This window comes from Pongo pygmaeus, chromosome 14, assembly GCF_028885625.2.
Source record: "Pongo pygmaeus isolate AG05252 chromosome 14, NHGRI_mPonPyg2-v2.0_pri, whole genome shotgun sequence".
NCBI lineage: Eukaryota > Metazoa > Chordata > Mammalia > Primates > Hominidae > Pongo > Pongo pygmaeus.
This window is the reverse complement of record NC_072387.2, coordinates 54,686,563-54,702,638: the sequence shown is the minus strand read 5'-3', so window position 1 is coordinate 54,702,638 and position 16,076 is coordinate 54,686,563. Positions and strand designations below refer to the sequence as shown.

General features: G+C 40.4%; 1 protein-coding gene across 11 annotated transcripts in view; it reads left to right on the top strand.

Moving 5' to 3' along the window:
- Positions 1-16,076, top strand: part of LCP1 (lymphocyte cytosolic protein 1) — an 83,681-nt gene that overhangs the window by 25,284 nt on the left and 42,321 nt on the right. For 10 of the 11 annotated variants that reach the window (XM_054446696.2, XM_054446690.2, XM_054446691.2 and 7 more), the window contains 2 exons: positions 2,231-2,294; positions 3,965-4,078. The gene's annotated coding sequence lies outside the window, so the exon portion shown is untranslated. Of the gene's footprint in view, positions 1-2,230; positions 2,295-3,964; positions 4,079-4,207; positions 4,342-16,076 lie in introns of those variants that run through there. The other variant, XM_054446700.2, reaches the window with a different exon arrangement.

The window sequence follows — 16,076 nt, the reverse complement described above, 5'->3', positions numbered from 1 at the left end:
TGGTTGGCTGTGGCTGGGAATTTGGGAGATGGGGGTGAATGGGGAGGAATCTCTAACGGGTACAGAGTTTCTTTTGGGGATGATGAAAATGTTCTGGAATTATATAGTGTAATTGTTGCACAACTCTGTTAAAATACAACAAACCACTGAATTGTATACTTTTTAAAGGTGAATTGTATGGTATGTAAATCATATTGCAATGAAGCCATTATTTTAAAAATTAAAGAAAAAATTAATAATCATACCTAATTCATACAGTTGTTGTGAAGAATAAATGAAATAATGTATGTTAGGGGTCTAGTCCAGAGCCTGATGTAAATATTAAAAGATTAGTTAACATGTACATAGGATATGCTATGTGCCAGGCACTCTTCTAAGTTCTTTACATATATCAATTCACTTAACCCTTGCAACAACTGTCTAAAATAGACACTGTTCTTACCCCCATTTTATAGATGAGGAAACTGAGGCCAGTGCAAGTAACTAATTTGCCCAAGATCACACAGCTAGTACAACAGTAGAGCTGGAGTTTGACCCCAGCCAGCTGGCCCAGCATCTTTACTCTTCACCACTTTGATGCTCCCTCTCTCTGCCTCCCAGGTCCCATGTCTGGGATAGTGCTGTGTGCTCCCAGGGACACTGCTTTTCATCTGTTGTGCTTCCAAGTAGATAACTATTCACATGCCTTTTTTCGTTGTCTGTGTCTTCAACTATAGTGGACATTCTACGATGGCAAGGACTGTACCCATCTTAATTCATCTTCATTCCCTGCCCATGATATGTTGGGATGAGGGTGGGCTGTAGAGTGAAGCAAAGGTGTTTTTCTCTTTGTACAAATCCCATTAGTGCATGGAGAGGAAGTGGGGAGAGCTGAAGATGCTAGCATTAAGATGCTAGGGAAACATGAGACAATTGATGGAGCAAGGTATCTAAGGAAGTAGAATATTAAGAGTGAGATAGTGTTGAAACACTGACCTTGGGAAGAAAGAAGAATGCCGCTTCCATTAAGACTGAAAGAGAGGAGGAAGAGGTGGATATTGTGAAAGTAGAGAGGAAGCTCATACCAGACGACTTGGATCATCTCAGTCAAGAAGGGGCAACAGAAGAATCTTGGGCCAGGACAAAGCATAGGAGGGTGAAGTGGAAGGTTGAGGCAAGAGGAGAGAGTTTAGAATAAATACCCAACTTTTTGGGGTCTGTGATCTCTTTACTAATACAATGGACTCTTCTCCCAGAAAAAAAGTACATACACACAAAATTATGCATTTAGTTTTAGGGGTCTGTGGACTCCAGGTTAAGAATGCCTGTTCTCAAGACTTAATAAAATTGAATAAAAGTATTTCTGAGAAGTAATTTGAAGTCAAGCATCTTGACTTTTTAGCATTCCAAGTTTGTGTTTCTGTGACTTTCCTCAGCAATATTTAGAGGCCTGAGAGTAGCAGGTGATCTGATATCTGGGACTGAGGCCAGAGGCTTCAGGGCAGGAGAGGGTGGGATGAAGTCTGAGAGTGTGGTAGGGCTTAAAGGAAGGCAAAACCCAGGCCAGGGACAGGTGGCAGTGGAGGCTCATAGAGGGTGGGCTGAGAGAGGTCCACTCCGGCTTCAGGCCATAAGGGGGCGCACTGTCTGTAGAGAACATAAAAACGTAAGAAAACCAAAAGTCAGTCTTCTGTTTACTATTATTATGCTGCACAAGCAATTTAAAACACCAACAGCAATAAAATACTCTCCTCTGAAAAAGTCTTGGTCTAGGACCTAAATAATTGCCTGAAACTGGGTAGACTTACACCAATGAGAGGCAGATAAAGAGATTAAGATTGAGGGAGTAGGGCAGGGCTTGCAATGGTGCCGGCCAGGATGTGGCTGAGAGGGTGTGGGTGCCTGCCGTGGATGCTAGGGTAGAAGACGACTCTATTAATTGGGTGGCTGTAAGCAGCACCCAGGTCAATGCCTTTCGTCTTCTGCAACCTAGACATTGCCTGGAATCCTAAATCCTTTTCTTCACTTAACAAACATCACCTCTGCTCAAATCTGCAACTGCTTTGATATCACACTGTCTTTTTCACCCCTCTATTATGGATGGCATTTATTTACTTACATGTTTTTTCCCACTAGGCTATACTCCTTGAGAACAGCGATTGTGTCTTATTTATTTCTGAATCACCAATTCAGACAGGCATGCAAACACTTGTTGAACCAATGCACAAATATATTTTGCTCTTCTTTATAGATTCCTCTGGCCTCAGATGACCAGGCACCACTAGATACAGAATACTGTGCTTTCCTTCTCCAAGGTAAAGGAATAAATATCTGTTCCCCTTCATGAAGTGTTACTGTTGGGCCTTTATGCCATCCTGAAACCACCAGGATGTGGAACCAGGTCAGGGAGGTCCACAGTTACAACCCATTGTATCTGTAACACCATCAGAACATTATCTACAGAGTCCTGCTGCAGGGCCCTGAATGAGGAGAGCATTTTGCTGCTTTGTAGCGTGAGCAGTGCTGTAACAGTGATGCATGGATGTTCCTCTGGTGTCTTGAAAGAATTTTGTGCTTCTTGAAAGCTGCCTGCAACTTATTAATTGGAAGTGATTATGCAATGGAGAAAACAGAGTCCCATCACCCCCTCAGTCTTCCCTGGGAAATCACAAGAGGGCTGATAGCTCTCTGTGAGGTGAACCGTTTCTAGAATCTCCACCGTCTCGTCCCGTTCTTCCACCCACCCAGTTCCTCAAGATAGCCCCTGTGGGCTTCTGATGAAGTCACCACACCACTGGCTAATGAAGTAGATAAACCAGAACAGTTTGGTTTAACATTTAAGGTTAGAAACCGGAACTTTCTAGAGGAGAAATCAAAAAAGCAAAAGAAGTATAAGGGCAGCCCTCCAACCAGTCAGAATACCGTGACCACCTGAGAGGCCCGTGGCCCAGCAGACACGACTCTGGAGCAGATATCTTCAGCACAGCATCTGACCTGGGAGCACAGCCACATACCCTCATTCCTAAACAGCAGATTGACTACTGGAGCTACACACAGTCTCCGGGCAATGTGGAGACATGTCTAATATTTAGTCAACATAACTCAGGGTGCCACAGTCTTCACAACCGTTGTGAGCATTTGAGGATGTTCCATTTGAAGATAGGAATTTGCCCTCAAGCATCTGGGGTTTGGGTACAGAATAGAGCTTCCCCCGCCACCACCTGCTAATTTTATGAAATGTGCATTCAAAAAAAATCCTGCCTGTAAGAAGGAATTAAGCTACCCATTTAAATATAACAGCTGCCTGTGCAATCTACTGCAGCTCTTTATAGGAAACGCTTAAATAATTGAGATACTTAATTGGGTTAAAGAGATCCCTAGCACATAGATGTTCTATAAATAAAAGAATGAGTAAATAATCTAGTAACCTTCCTTTTCATGTCCTTCACTTAAAGAGATCATTCTGTTTTATTTGCACCAATAAGATCACTGTTAGAGGACTCCAGAGAGGTTTGATTTCAGGTGGGGTGAGGCTTTCCCAAGGAAGTCCCTTTTCATTTGTTTCAGGTGTACTGCCACCTTTTTCCCTGGCTCTTTCACTAAAAATGAAAAATTTGTTGATCTTTGCTGTAAGTAGGTAGGCATCTGGGCTTTGCTTTTGCAACTAGAGTCAAAGAAGTCAAGTTATCAGGCTGATCTTGCCTTGCTATCTAGAATCAGAAAGGTTTAAGTAGCCCAGGGACTACTCAAAGACAGCTGGAGGAGAAAGGGAGAGAGAAAAATGCTTATAAAGAGGTGGGCAAAAGAGCGGGACCTTGTCTCAAAAAAAAAAAAAAAAAAGAGGAAGTGGTAGGAGGTGTCTGAATTTCACTGTGACCTGTTCTGTCAGGTGATTTTTGGTGGGGCGGGGACATGAAAAAAAAGTTAAAATGTCCTTATAAAGACAAAATCTTTTTCTTTCCTGGCTGATGATTTGTCATTCTAGTCACTTCCTGCCTTGTGACCACACACCCGGGCTTGACAAAGCTGTTCTGCAGATCAGAAAAAGGGGTTCCTGGTCATACACCAGTACTACCAAGGACAGCTTTTTTCCTACAAGGTAAATTTTCTTCATGTGTTTTTGTTGGTTTTAAGCGCTTGTGATGCCCTTCGGCACTATTTCTGTGGATTGTGGGTTTTGCCTTCAGGGGACCAGACAGAGATCTGAGCATGTCACCTGAGACCTCTGTGATTCCTGCCACTGTCTAACTGGCCAGGACATCTGCCGCCACCTCGCGTGGCCATCCAAGATGGAGCACCTCGGCTCTCTGGGCTGGGTTCTTCTCAACTTACCTGCAGTTATCACCCCTGCCCAAAATTAAGGTTTCTTTTTCCTTTTAAAACCAAACCATGTTCCGGTTTATTTCTATTGCTCTATTTCAGGGAGGCTATTTACTGTGATTTTATCTATCTTCTTTAAAATGTTTTCAGGAAAAGCGCGTATTGATAATTTAGATTGTACTGCTTATTGGCCTAATGGGGGTGGTTTAATTTTAGTTCCTGAGGTTCTGTTTTTCTAAAAAACTTCTTTACAGTACTTTAGTGGATATATTAACATCTTGAGTCATATGTTACTGAATGTGATACTGGTTATTTGAGTGATTTTTGGCGCCAAGGGTTTTTAATGGGTGTGCTTTATAACCACATGAAATTAGAGGTTTTCTCTTTTCCATTTGTTCTCTAAAAATAAAAGCAATTTGTGTAATGCTTAATTGTAGTGTTTTTGTAGGATTGTCTGAATTATTTGTTATGCTTATGACCATATCAATGAATATTCACTCAAATTCTGGGAGAAAGGCTTTTATCTACAATAGAAATTTTTATGCAGTTGATATGGGATATTTATTCCAGAAACTTTGCCCAAACCTAGACACTTCGGATTTTGTAGTATAAGCTTTTACTTAATTACCACTATCATATAACACTAAGAATCATTGACAAATGATAACTATAAAAGCCATTCAGACTGGAAATGCAAACATTAATCAGGATGTTTATCAAAACCGAACTTTTCTTTTATATAGCAACTTGTTTTCTAAAATTACTCTGTCAGGACTATCAGTAAGCAAATAAAGTTGGCTTATCTGCACACATCTTGATTTTGAATTTACATACATTTGTCATAAGTTTGGTTTCTATTAAGTATAATTGTTTAAAGAATGTCTGTGTAGACAAATTGGAATAGAATTAATCATTTACCTATAAATGTGAATTTCTGGAAACTGCAAAATGTGACCACCAATGTTACTTTGCACATCTCACCTGAACAGTTTCAAACAAGCAAAAATGTGAAACTGAGAGAAGAGGGACTTGAACCCCGTAAAACAACAGACTAAAAATATGTTGTGTCTTATTTTAAGTAAAACTATTAATGAGAATAAAATAAATTCGAATGTGAAGGAACGTCAGTATTTTTCTTATATTTAAGAAGGAATAAAAAAGAACTATGTGAAAGTTAATTCAAAATATAAAGGTCCCCTGTTTAAAATTAAGTTTACATTGCTAAAGCATCAACTCCATATGTTACAAAGATATTCCTCTTCATTCTAGCTCACCCCCAGGAACATCAGGGGAAAAATCTTCTAGGTCTTGCCCTATGAACAAGCACTGCTGTGGTGGGATGGAGTTGTGCCTAGGAGGACATTTCCTTAGCCATCCCAGAGACCCTTTTCTTTGTAGCATTTAAATTTTTGTCTCTTTTGTAAATTATGCCTTGAAACAATTGGTAATTTGGGAAACAATTTCAGTGCTTTAACTTCATTTATAATTCTATCTCTGAACCCTTTGGGGAAGGGAAGACCAACAAGTAAAGTCTCATTTGAATGTAACCATTTAACTTGGAGAAGACAGGAAATTAATAATAGCACTCAATAATTATGAGCACGTAGTGTAAGCAGCTACTCTTTATGCATTACCTCGTTTAATCCTCTCAGCTACCTTTAGAGATAAGGAATGGGCTAGATGGTTGAAGGAACCGGCCACAGGTCACTGAGCACTTGGGGTGTGGGGCAGTAGATGGTCAGGATTTCAGGCTCCTACTGACTGTGTGTGTTACAGATCCTCTCTTCCAGGCCAGCATACTTTTCTCAGAGGTAGGTGATTGTAGACTTTTATTACTGAAGCTAGCTAACAAGATCTTGGCACTCACAGTTTTAAGAGAGAATAAAAGAGAGAGAGCAAGAGAAAGAGAGAAGAGAGAAGAAAAACTTTGTAACAAATTTACAAACATTTTTATTTTTATAAATAAGAGATACCATTGCAGGTTTTATATAATAATGGGATGAAGAACTATTTTCAAATTAATGCGTAATTTTACTAAAGAATTGTGTGCCTTTACAAACTTGCCTCGACCCACTTCCCCAATCTTATTTCTTGTCACTTCCTTCTGTTCAACCTCCCACTACTCCATCCCCTCCCCCGCCAATGCTAACCCACATTTTGGTGCACCAGACCGCAAGCCACCAGAAAGTTCCATTCTCTTTCACCCTTTTTCACTGCAACTGTTTCTTTAATTGCATTCTTCTTTATTTTTAAAACTTCTGATCATTTTTCAAGGCAGACTTCAAGAAGCATACCCTTTTGGAGGCCTTCCCATCTTCTCCCTGCCCCCACTAAATGTTTCTTTGGTGTGCATTTGCTAAATGCTTTGATCTTGGAGTAAGTATAACATTAATCACATTGTCTTAGTTTCAAGTCCTTATTTGCTGACAGACCTGAGCTCCTTCTCCATCTTTTCTGGCACATAGTAGATACTAATGGCATTTATTGAATTGAAAATTTTGTCACAAGTATTTTTTTTCTCAGCTTCTTACATACGCATGAAAGACTTTGATTGTACTTATTAACTTAATATTTACTGAGTTTCCATTTATTGCTATGAATGAAGATGCAACAATAATATAATATTTTGCATTCTACCATGTTTCAGCTTTACCAAAGCCCTAGTCTCATTTTAGCTTCAAAGTATCATATAGACATCGACCTCAAGACATTTAAAAAATTGTACAATGACTAACAAACAGGGAAAATTATAATCTCATTTTTTTAGTATAAATACGTTGGTTGGGCCAAAACTTAGCTACCCTTGCCAAAACTATATACCCAATAATGGGCCTCTTTGATGACAAAGAACACAAGAGCAGTTGTTAACTTTTACTTAGTCACTTTGGATTATTCTCAGAAAATTCTCAAGTCAACTTCTCCTTGTTACCTAAAGAGTACAGGCCCTTCTGTGTATACAGGAGAGATGGCAAGCAACTTTTAAAATCAGGCTAGGTAAAATAAAATTAAGAAATCTGCTTATAAGGTTATATTTATGAAGAGTCAAACACTTATAAGATTATAAAGGCTTGGACTTTATGACTAATAGTAGATTTTATAGTAGAGTGACATTATTTCAGTTAATCTAATTTTCTTCCTAGTGTTTTTTTATCTGCTAGTTTCCCAACTTACAGATATCAAATGAAATGATACTATTTCATCTGTATATTGAACACTGCAGAAATAAACATTAGAATTATGACACATCAAAATATAAAACTAATCAGTGTCTGCAGATTTGAAGAGTTTCAAGTGTTCCTATTTTGCCAGATGGAAATGCACTTCTTAAAAGAGTGTTGATGTTCCACAGTGTCTTCATTTTGAGGCTCTCGGGAGTCACCTCCTGATTAGATGTTGGTTTCCTAGGGATATCTCCCTACAGCTGCTGTGGCCGTGGTGCTCCCCAGTTGGCATCTCATTGTTGCTTTCCTCAGTTCCCTTCTGATCCAACTTCCTGCCTTATACTATTGACTGTTCCTGTTGTTTTGGTTTGTCAGTTTCAATGCTTACATCAGTCTGCCCAGAAATTGCATAACTGCTCCATCTTGTAAGATATCGGTGGGGGGTGGGGAGGGTGGAAGGCGTTTCAATTAATCATCCTAATAATAACGCTAATACTTACATTGAATCAGGTGTTTTTCTGAGTGCTTTAACCCTATGAAAGTATTTAGTTGTCATCCAGTCCTGTGAGGTAGTGTCTGGTGTCCTCTTCATATTTGAAGGCAAGTTCATCCATTCACATATTTTATTTAATTTTCTACAATTGGATCAATTTTGTCTTAACTGTTGAATTTCAAGGCAACTTCCTGGAATAAACAGGTAGCAAACCATGGTGCTTATTTGTAATTAAGCCCTCAAGTTGAGCTCAAATAATCATAATACCCCCCAAATAAATGCATCTATATGATAAGTGCTTTTATTAAACAGATTATTCTGTGTCATCATATCATCATCATCATCATTATCATCATCATTAGCAGCAGCAGCAGCAGCATCAGTAGTCAGCCCCTCTGTACACTTGACTGGGTAGAAGTTGGTTGTTAACAATTATAGGCCTCTGCATGGATCACAAAACATGATCTCCACCCTCAAAAACTTTAAAAGGTTCTTAGTCTTTTGTTTGTTTGTTTGTTTTTTGAGACAGAGTCTCAGTCTGTCACCCAGGCTGGAGTGCAGTGGCGCCATCTCGGCTCACTGAAACCTCTGCCTCCTGGGTCACCCAGGCTGGAGTGCAGTGGCGCCATCTCGGCTTACTGAAAACCTCCGCCTCCTGGGTTCAAGCGATTCTCCTGCCTCAGCCTCCCGAGTAGCTGGGACTACAGGCGCCCGCTACCACGCCAGGCTAATTTTTTGTATTTTTAGTAGAGACGGGGTTTCACCATGTTAGCCAGGACGGTCTCGATCTCCTGACCTCGTGATCTGCCTGCCTCGGCCTCCCAAAGTGCTGGGATTACAGGCGTGAGCCACTGTGCCTGGCCTTTAAAGTTTAGAATAATTTTAGTCAAGTGGCATTCACATTTTCTAGTTTGTTGTGACTGATAGACATGAATAGATTAAACATTCTAGTTTTTATACCCAAGCACACTTATCTATGATTGTATAGTAATGGCCAAATATAAGTGTCCTAAAAACTGAGAAAGAATGAAACATTGTTTTAAATGTTAGTGGAGGAAGAGAGGTAAAAGTGATCCACTTACTGGGTTTAAGTGAGTTTTGCTCAACTTTAGAGCCATGGCTGTGTCAGCCCCACTTACAAGTACAAGGAGCCTGTTTCTCAAAGATGGTCAGTTCTTTCTGGCGGAAGGAAAAGCTATGTTAAATTGGGGAACTAGCAAACCCACAGTTCTGTGGTTGCAGCATTGATTCTTGTTTCAGCATCGGTTACATGGACAGAAGGGAGGGTCTCCCTTCCTCTCTCTCTCTTTCTCTCTCTCTCTCTCTCTCACACACACACACACACACACACAGAAACACATACACAGAAACACATACACACACTCACTCACTCACTCCTTCTTGACTGGATAAGCTAAAGTGGAAAAGAGATTATGTTCTCCATAGCAGAAAAGCTGACACCAAATTCAGCAGGCAGATTAATTATGCATGTGAATTGCAATCTCCCAGATAATTTGCTTTCCTTCTTTTTCTGGTTGCACTTTCTAGAGGGAAGTGAATTAATGGAACAATTACCTTGTATTTAAATAATACCCTGCATTTTGTTTCCTCAGTCTGGTAGTAGTCACTAAAATGTATCCAAGCTATGTATCCAAATGTGTGAAGTAAAAGGATACACAAATGTTATTTGTATAAAATTTGCATATTTTCCCTATTCAGCATTCCTTAGGCAAAGTTTAAAATTAGAAGTGGATCTTTATTAACCTCAGGTGCAACTTTTTTTTCCATAAAAACCTTTTTATAATAATTCATGAGATTATAATAGATGTGAGTGCATTCAATATAGCTTCCAACCTGAAAATGTTTTTTAAGCTTTTATTTATTTTAAATTGACATATAATAATTGTATCTATTTATGGGGTACCTAGTAATGTTTCAATACATACAATGTCTAGTGATGAGATCAGGGTAATCAGCATATCCATCATCTCAAACATTTTTTATTTCTTGTGCTGGAAGCATTCAATAGCCTCTCTTCTAGCTATTTTAAAACTATGTACTGTTAACTATAGTCATGCTATAGTGCTACAGAACATGAGAGCTTATTCCTCCTGTCTAGCAGTAATTTTGTATCTAAACAAATCTCTCCTATCCTCCACCTTTCTCCTACCCTTCCCAGCCTCTAGTAATCTCAGGTGTAACATTTAAAAAGTAGATCCTTTGTACCTCCTTGACATCATCGGCTCATATCACCCTCACCAGAAAGGCCAGCTTGAACAAAGAAGAGTGGGATATAAATTCTTTATAGAGAAAGCTAGGTAATAGGTGCAAAGTGGGGGTAAGGAAAAAAGAGAAGATCATGCATGCAGTTTTGCACCGTTGAGCACCCTTTCCTCATCTTAAAAATGCAAACTGAACTTCCCCCCACTGTTTCTAATGCTTTATAAACAGTTTTAAAGTTTCCCCTTTGAAAATATGAAATATGGTAGGCACCTTGGAAAACTTTTTGGATTTTTTCCTTTTCTTGCTGTCATTCATGTTGGGACTGTTCCTCAAAATATCATGAATTCTGTTTCTTTTCTGTGACCACTGAGAATGACAGTTGTGATACTTCATCTACCTGGTGATATTCACATAGTTTTTCGCCTCCCTCCGTACCCACCATACTGTTCACTGCACGCAGTTCTTCCTCCAGTATCATATCTCCAGTACCAGTTCTTTAAAGCTGAGTGTCTGCAGCTCCCAGGCACAAAAGAGGCAAATGTGGTATAAAAAAGGGGAGCAAAGGTAGAGACAGATTTGGAGTTATATTCTGGCCTCTTGGTAAATGTGGAGCCTGAGCAAGTCTCTGGAGCCTCTGAAGTTCAGTTTCCTCCTCTATAAAATCAGGCAAGTGCTATCTACTCGCTAGGTGTGATGTGGGTTATTTTCCCCTTCCATTTTCCCATGTTGTCGTCTATGTAGATATGGAGCATATCTACTCCACCCAGCATCACCACTGACTTACTGAGCCCCTAATATTTACTAGGCATCAGGCCAAGTGCTTGAAAGATAATTACTCTTTTATTTTCATACATAGCTAGGTAAGTTGTTATTAATTATATCCTTATTCCAGATGACCAAGCTGAGATTCAGGGAGGGTTAAGTGACTTGTCTGGGGTCACAGAACCAGTAACTGGCAGAGTCAAGATTCACACCTTTCCTCTCTCTCATTTTATGTTGGCAGTTTCTTAAAAGTATAATCCATGTCTATGTAAACTGTTTTGTATCTTCTAACATGATCCACTAGTTGCTTCCTGATAATATGTCTATATACTTTTTTGTGATTCCATGATTATTGAATGATTATTTGTAATTCCACGTTTTCTTTTTCTTTCTTTTTTCTTTTCTTTTTTTTTTTTTTGAAGACAGAGTTTTCGCTCTTGTTGCCCAGGCACAATCTTAGCTCACTGCAACCTCCGCCTACTGGGTTTAAGAGATTCTCCTGCCTCAGCCTCCTGAGTAGCTGGGATTACAGGCGCATACCACCACGCTCAGCTAATGTTTTTGTATTTTTAGTAGAGACAGGGTTTCACCATGTTGGCCAGGCTGGTCTTGAACTCCTGACCTCAGGCGATCCCCCTACTCCAGCCTCCCAAAGTGCTGGGATTACAGGCGTGAGCCACTGCACCCGGCCTATAATTCCACATGTTCTATCAGGAAGAGATCCCAAGTCTCCTTTTGTTGGGTCGGCTGGTATACCAAACATATTTGAGAAATAAATATAAATGCTTGAGGATTTTATGGTGGGAAGTCTTTAAAATAATAGCTATGAAGATATTAGATTAGGCTATTTAGGCACTTAAAATTTTGATAAAAGAAATGTTATACATACTCCATTGTACATTGGTATTGGTAAATATTTACCAACTAAACTAACTTTAAAAAAAAATGAAGATAAAGAGAGCCCATCAAATTAATACAAATTTCCTGTCTCAATTTATCTGTAACTCCTCCTTTTGTTTTTTTCTGCAAATAAGCTTGTCATTAGAGATTCTAAAATCCAAGGAGCCTATTGAGAATGAGATCACGTTATTAAAAATAAATAGAAGTTTCTGTTATCATTGCTTGTATACAAATGTCTGCTGTACGTTGTCTCACTGTTTTTCAGCTCAGACTACAATGGTGAAAATGCCTGGAGAATTAGAGAGTGGAGAGGCAGGTAGAGTGTAGTGCAGGATAACAGAATCAGTTCTGAGCATTGGTGCATCTGAGAGGGAGGAGATGTTGCCCGGTGGTCCTCATCACAGATGCCCAGAGATCTCTTTTCTTTTCATGGCTCATAGTGTATGTGGTTGGGCTTTTCTTAAGATTGCTGTACATTTTTCCACTCTGGCCACACTTCCTCAACTGTTAGAAGGTACTTTCCACTGTCAGTATCTCAGGCAAGGCAAAGCCCGGAGCCCCTTCGCCACTCAGGATGAGCTAATACCAATGCTGTTGGCTTTGGGTTGGTATCATGTACCAGTTCTGCAATACCTGACTTCAAGGACTCCGAATAAGAAATGTGGTACCAAAGCCAAAATAAGCCAGACTGAGAACATTAAAACATAGAGCATGGATGTGAGATCTAGATTTACACCCACACAAAACACATAATATACACACAACTAAGTGTTGCTTTTAAGTTGCGACTTGACAATATTTCCTACAGTTTATACTAGAAATTGGGGTTTGTTCTCCAAGATAATTTTGCAAAAGTTGTAGTTCTTCTACATTTTCTTTTAACTTCCTCTGTTCCTTCCCTCTTACTTCTTTCTTTCCTTCCTCCCTTCCTCTCTTCCTCCCTTCAGTCACCAGGCACTGTTGTATATATTTTAAACACTCTGTCTCACCTAATCCTAATGCTGCCCTATGAAATGAACGGTGTGGTTGCATTATTAGCACCCTTTCTTTAAAGATGAAGAAACTGAGGCTCAGAAAATTTAAGTAACACATTCAAATACACACAGAAAAAAATAGTTGAGTCAGAAAATTCAGCATTTCACCATACCATGTCACTGCCTAGTTGATTCATTTTAAAAACAATATATAATGATCCTAATTTCATAAAGGAAGCGAGGAACATTAGCTTTTGTTTGGAATGCCTTTACGTGGGTGTATCCCTGTATCCTAGATCCACACATCTAAGAAGTAAAGCACATTTCACAGACCGTGCATCTCAAGGGTTTTTTAAATAAAACTTTAGATTCTTAAAATGCCAACTGACTTGTGTTTTTCCCACGCATTGCTTAGACCAAACTAAGGCTCCGGAGGTTCCACTTACTTCTCTTTTTGCACCAGTCACTGACTTACTTTGAGACTTTGGGGAGTGACTTCACCCTCCAGGGCCCCTATTTTCCCATTCTAACATGTTCAGTTCCCTCCTGTCTTTGCAGTATTTTCTAAATGGGAGACAATGACATAAGGAGAAAGCTATGCACACACAAACAAACCAAAATCGTTTCCGGGCAGAATTATTTTGTTCTTTGTATTCACATTACCTGTGGTGAGTGGAGTATAGCCTGCATCACCGAGGTTTTGCCTCCAGAAACAAGAGCTAGTGAGAACGAGCAGCACGCTGACACCACCTCACCAGCCTCTCATCCTGGAGGTCTCCTCTTGCATCCCTGTCTTTAGCCACACCCAACCTGCCACAGCTTCCTCTGTGTGCTTTTGCTTTGCACTTTGTAGAGCTATTTTCTTTCTTTTCTTTTCTTTCTTTCTTTTTTTTCTTTTCTTTCTTTCTTTTTTTTTTTTTTTTGTAATGGAGCCTTGCTCTGTGGCCCAGGCTGGAGTGCAATGGCGTGATCTCGGCTCACTGCAACCTGTGCCTCCCGGGTTCAAGCGATTCTCCTGCCTCAACCTCCTGAGTAGCTGGGATTACAGGCACCCATCACCATGCCTGGCTAATTTTTGTATTTTTAGTAGAGATGGGTTTTCACCATGTTGACCAGGCTGGTTTTGAACTCCTGACCTCAGGTGATCCACCCGTCTCAGCCTCCCAAAGTACAGGGATTACAGGCGTCAGCCACCGTGCCCCACACTGCAGAGCTATTTTCTCTGCCTGAAATGCCCTTTTCTATTTTGTCTGTTTGGAAGACTACTGGTTCCCTAAGACTTAGCTCAGTAGGCAGCATCACCTTCTCTGGAAAACCTTCTCTTCCCTTCCCAGGCAGAGTTAAATACAGTTGTTCCATGGTATCCACAGGGCACTGGTTCCAGTAACCCCCTCGGTACTAAAATCCATACATACTCAAGTCCCGCAGTCAGCCCTGTGGTACCCGCATGTACGAAAAGTCGGCCCTTGGTGGCCCTGGGTTTCGCATTCTGTGAATACTTGTATTTTCCATCCACATTTGGTTGCAGATGCTGAACCTGAGGACAATGAGGGCTGACTGTATTGAAGAAAATTGCGTAAAATTGGACCCACACCATTCAAACCTGTATTGTTCATGGGTCCCCTGCACTTCCTTCTCTGTGCTCCTGTAGCTCCATGCAAATAATATCTTTAAAATATTCACATTAGTGTAGTCTTGCATTTGCATGACTATTTTGTTTACTGGACTGTGTGCCCCTCAGGAGCAAGGATTCTCTGTGGTTCATCTTGGTATCTCTAGTACTTAGGACAAGGTATGTGCTTTGTTAAATGTGAGTGGATGACTGAGGCATGGAGGCCATGGGCAAAGAGGACCCTTTTCTCCACCAGTGGCAGGGGGGACACAGGCAGAAAAGATCAAGCCTGGTTGTGTTCTTGCTCTTCTTAATACTTCCTTTAAGATGTTGAGAAACCAAAGACACATTTAGAACTTCCCTAAAGAGGCTAGGAAGGGCCCAGTCCTAAGTAAAATCTTGCAGAAGTATGTGTTTCTCTAATTAACATGAGGTCAGAGCTTTGACCTTCAAGGGCAACCCCAAAGGATGGCAGGGAAACTCCAGATACAGGAATCCCATAGCCAGAAATGACAGGAAAGGCAGGAGGCCACTCCAGTTTATAGCTGTGCGACCCTGGGCCAGTTATTTAAACCTCAGTTTCCTCATCTATAAAGTGGGAATCATAGTAATACCCTATTGGATTGTGGTGAGAATTAAATGTGAATGCATATAAAACATTTAGCACTGAGTTAACCACTCTTTAATGTTAACGGTTATTATTATTGACCAATTGGTCTTCTCATTTGTTCTTCAGCTATTTGCCCTTTCTCTGACTCCAAATAGATAGACTTTCTATAGAGAGAGCATGGACTCTCTGATGAATGAAGAAAAAAATAGACTGACCTTTAAGCAATCTCCTACTGCTCTGTTGAAATCTAGGTCAAATGTCACTTCCTCTAGGGGGCCGCCTTTGGCTCTCCAGGGGAGAGCTATTTTTTCCCTCTTCCTGTGGATCTAAAAAGTTCCCCTGTATTCTAGTTACTGTGTCTCTCTCCCCTACTCAACAGGCCAGAGCCACATCTCTGTGTTCTCAGCATCTAACACAGGACCTGGCATATGAGAGGTGTTTGGCAGTTGTCTATTGAAGGAAGAAATTTACAAATGTGTGAATTTTTTTAGTGACAGACATTTAGAATTACTGGAGGATGAATATCATAGTTCAGATAGTGAGATGCAAATTACACGCAGGTAGATGCTAGCATCTATATTTCCAGCGTGCTCCTTGGTACACCACATATGTGCATCCCAGGTGGGTTTGCCCCTCGTTCAGTCACTGCTCTGTCTCTCAAGTGTCTCCCTCCCACCTCAGCAGCACTCAGCTTACAAGCAGGCCCTACAGAGTTGGAAAGAGACCCACTGCCAAGCATTACCGGCAGCCAGCAGGTTTTACAGCAACAGTGCCAAGAAGCCCAGCCTCAGGATCTGCAATCTCAGACAGAAACGCTTTTGTGGCTGGCAAGGTAGGGCTAGGGAGCAGGCACAGGTACCATTTCACAGACTACCTCGGGCCAGCAGCTGCCCTTTAGACACCAAATTAACTCACCAAAGTTGTCTTTCCAGCAAAGTGGTTTAATGTGAACTTGAAGCATTTATTAGCCTTATTTTGGGTGTCTGTACCTTTCAGTGGTTGGGATTGTCTAAGTATATACATAAGAATATTATTGTTAAAC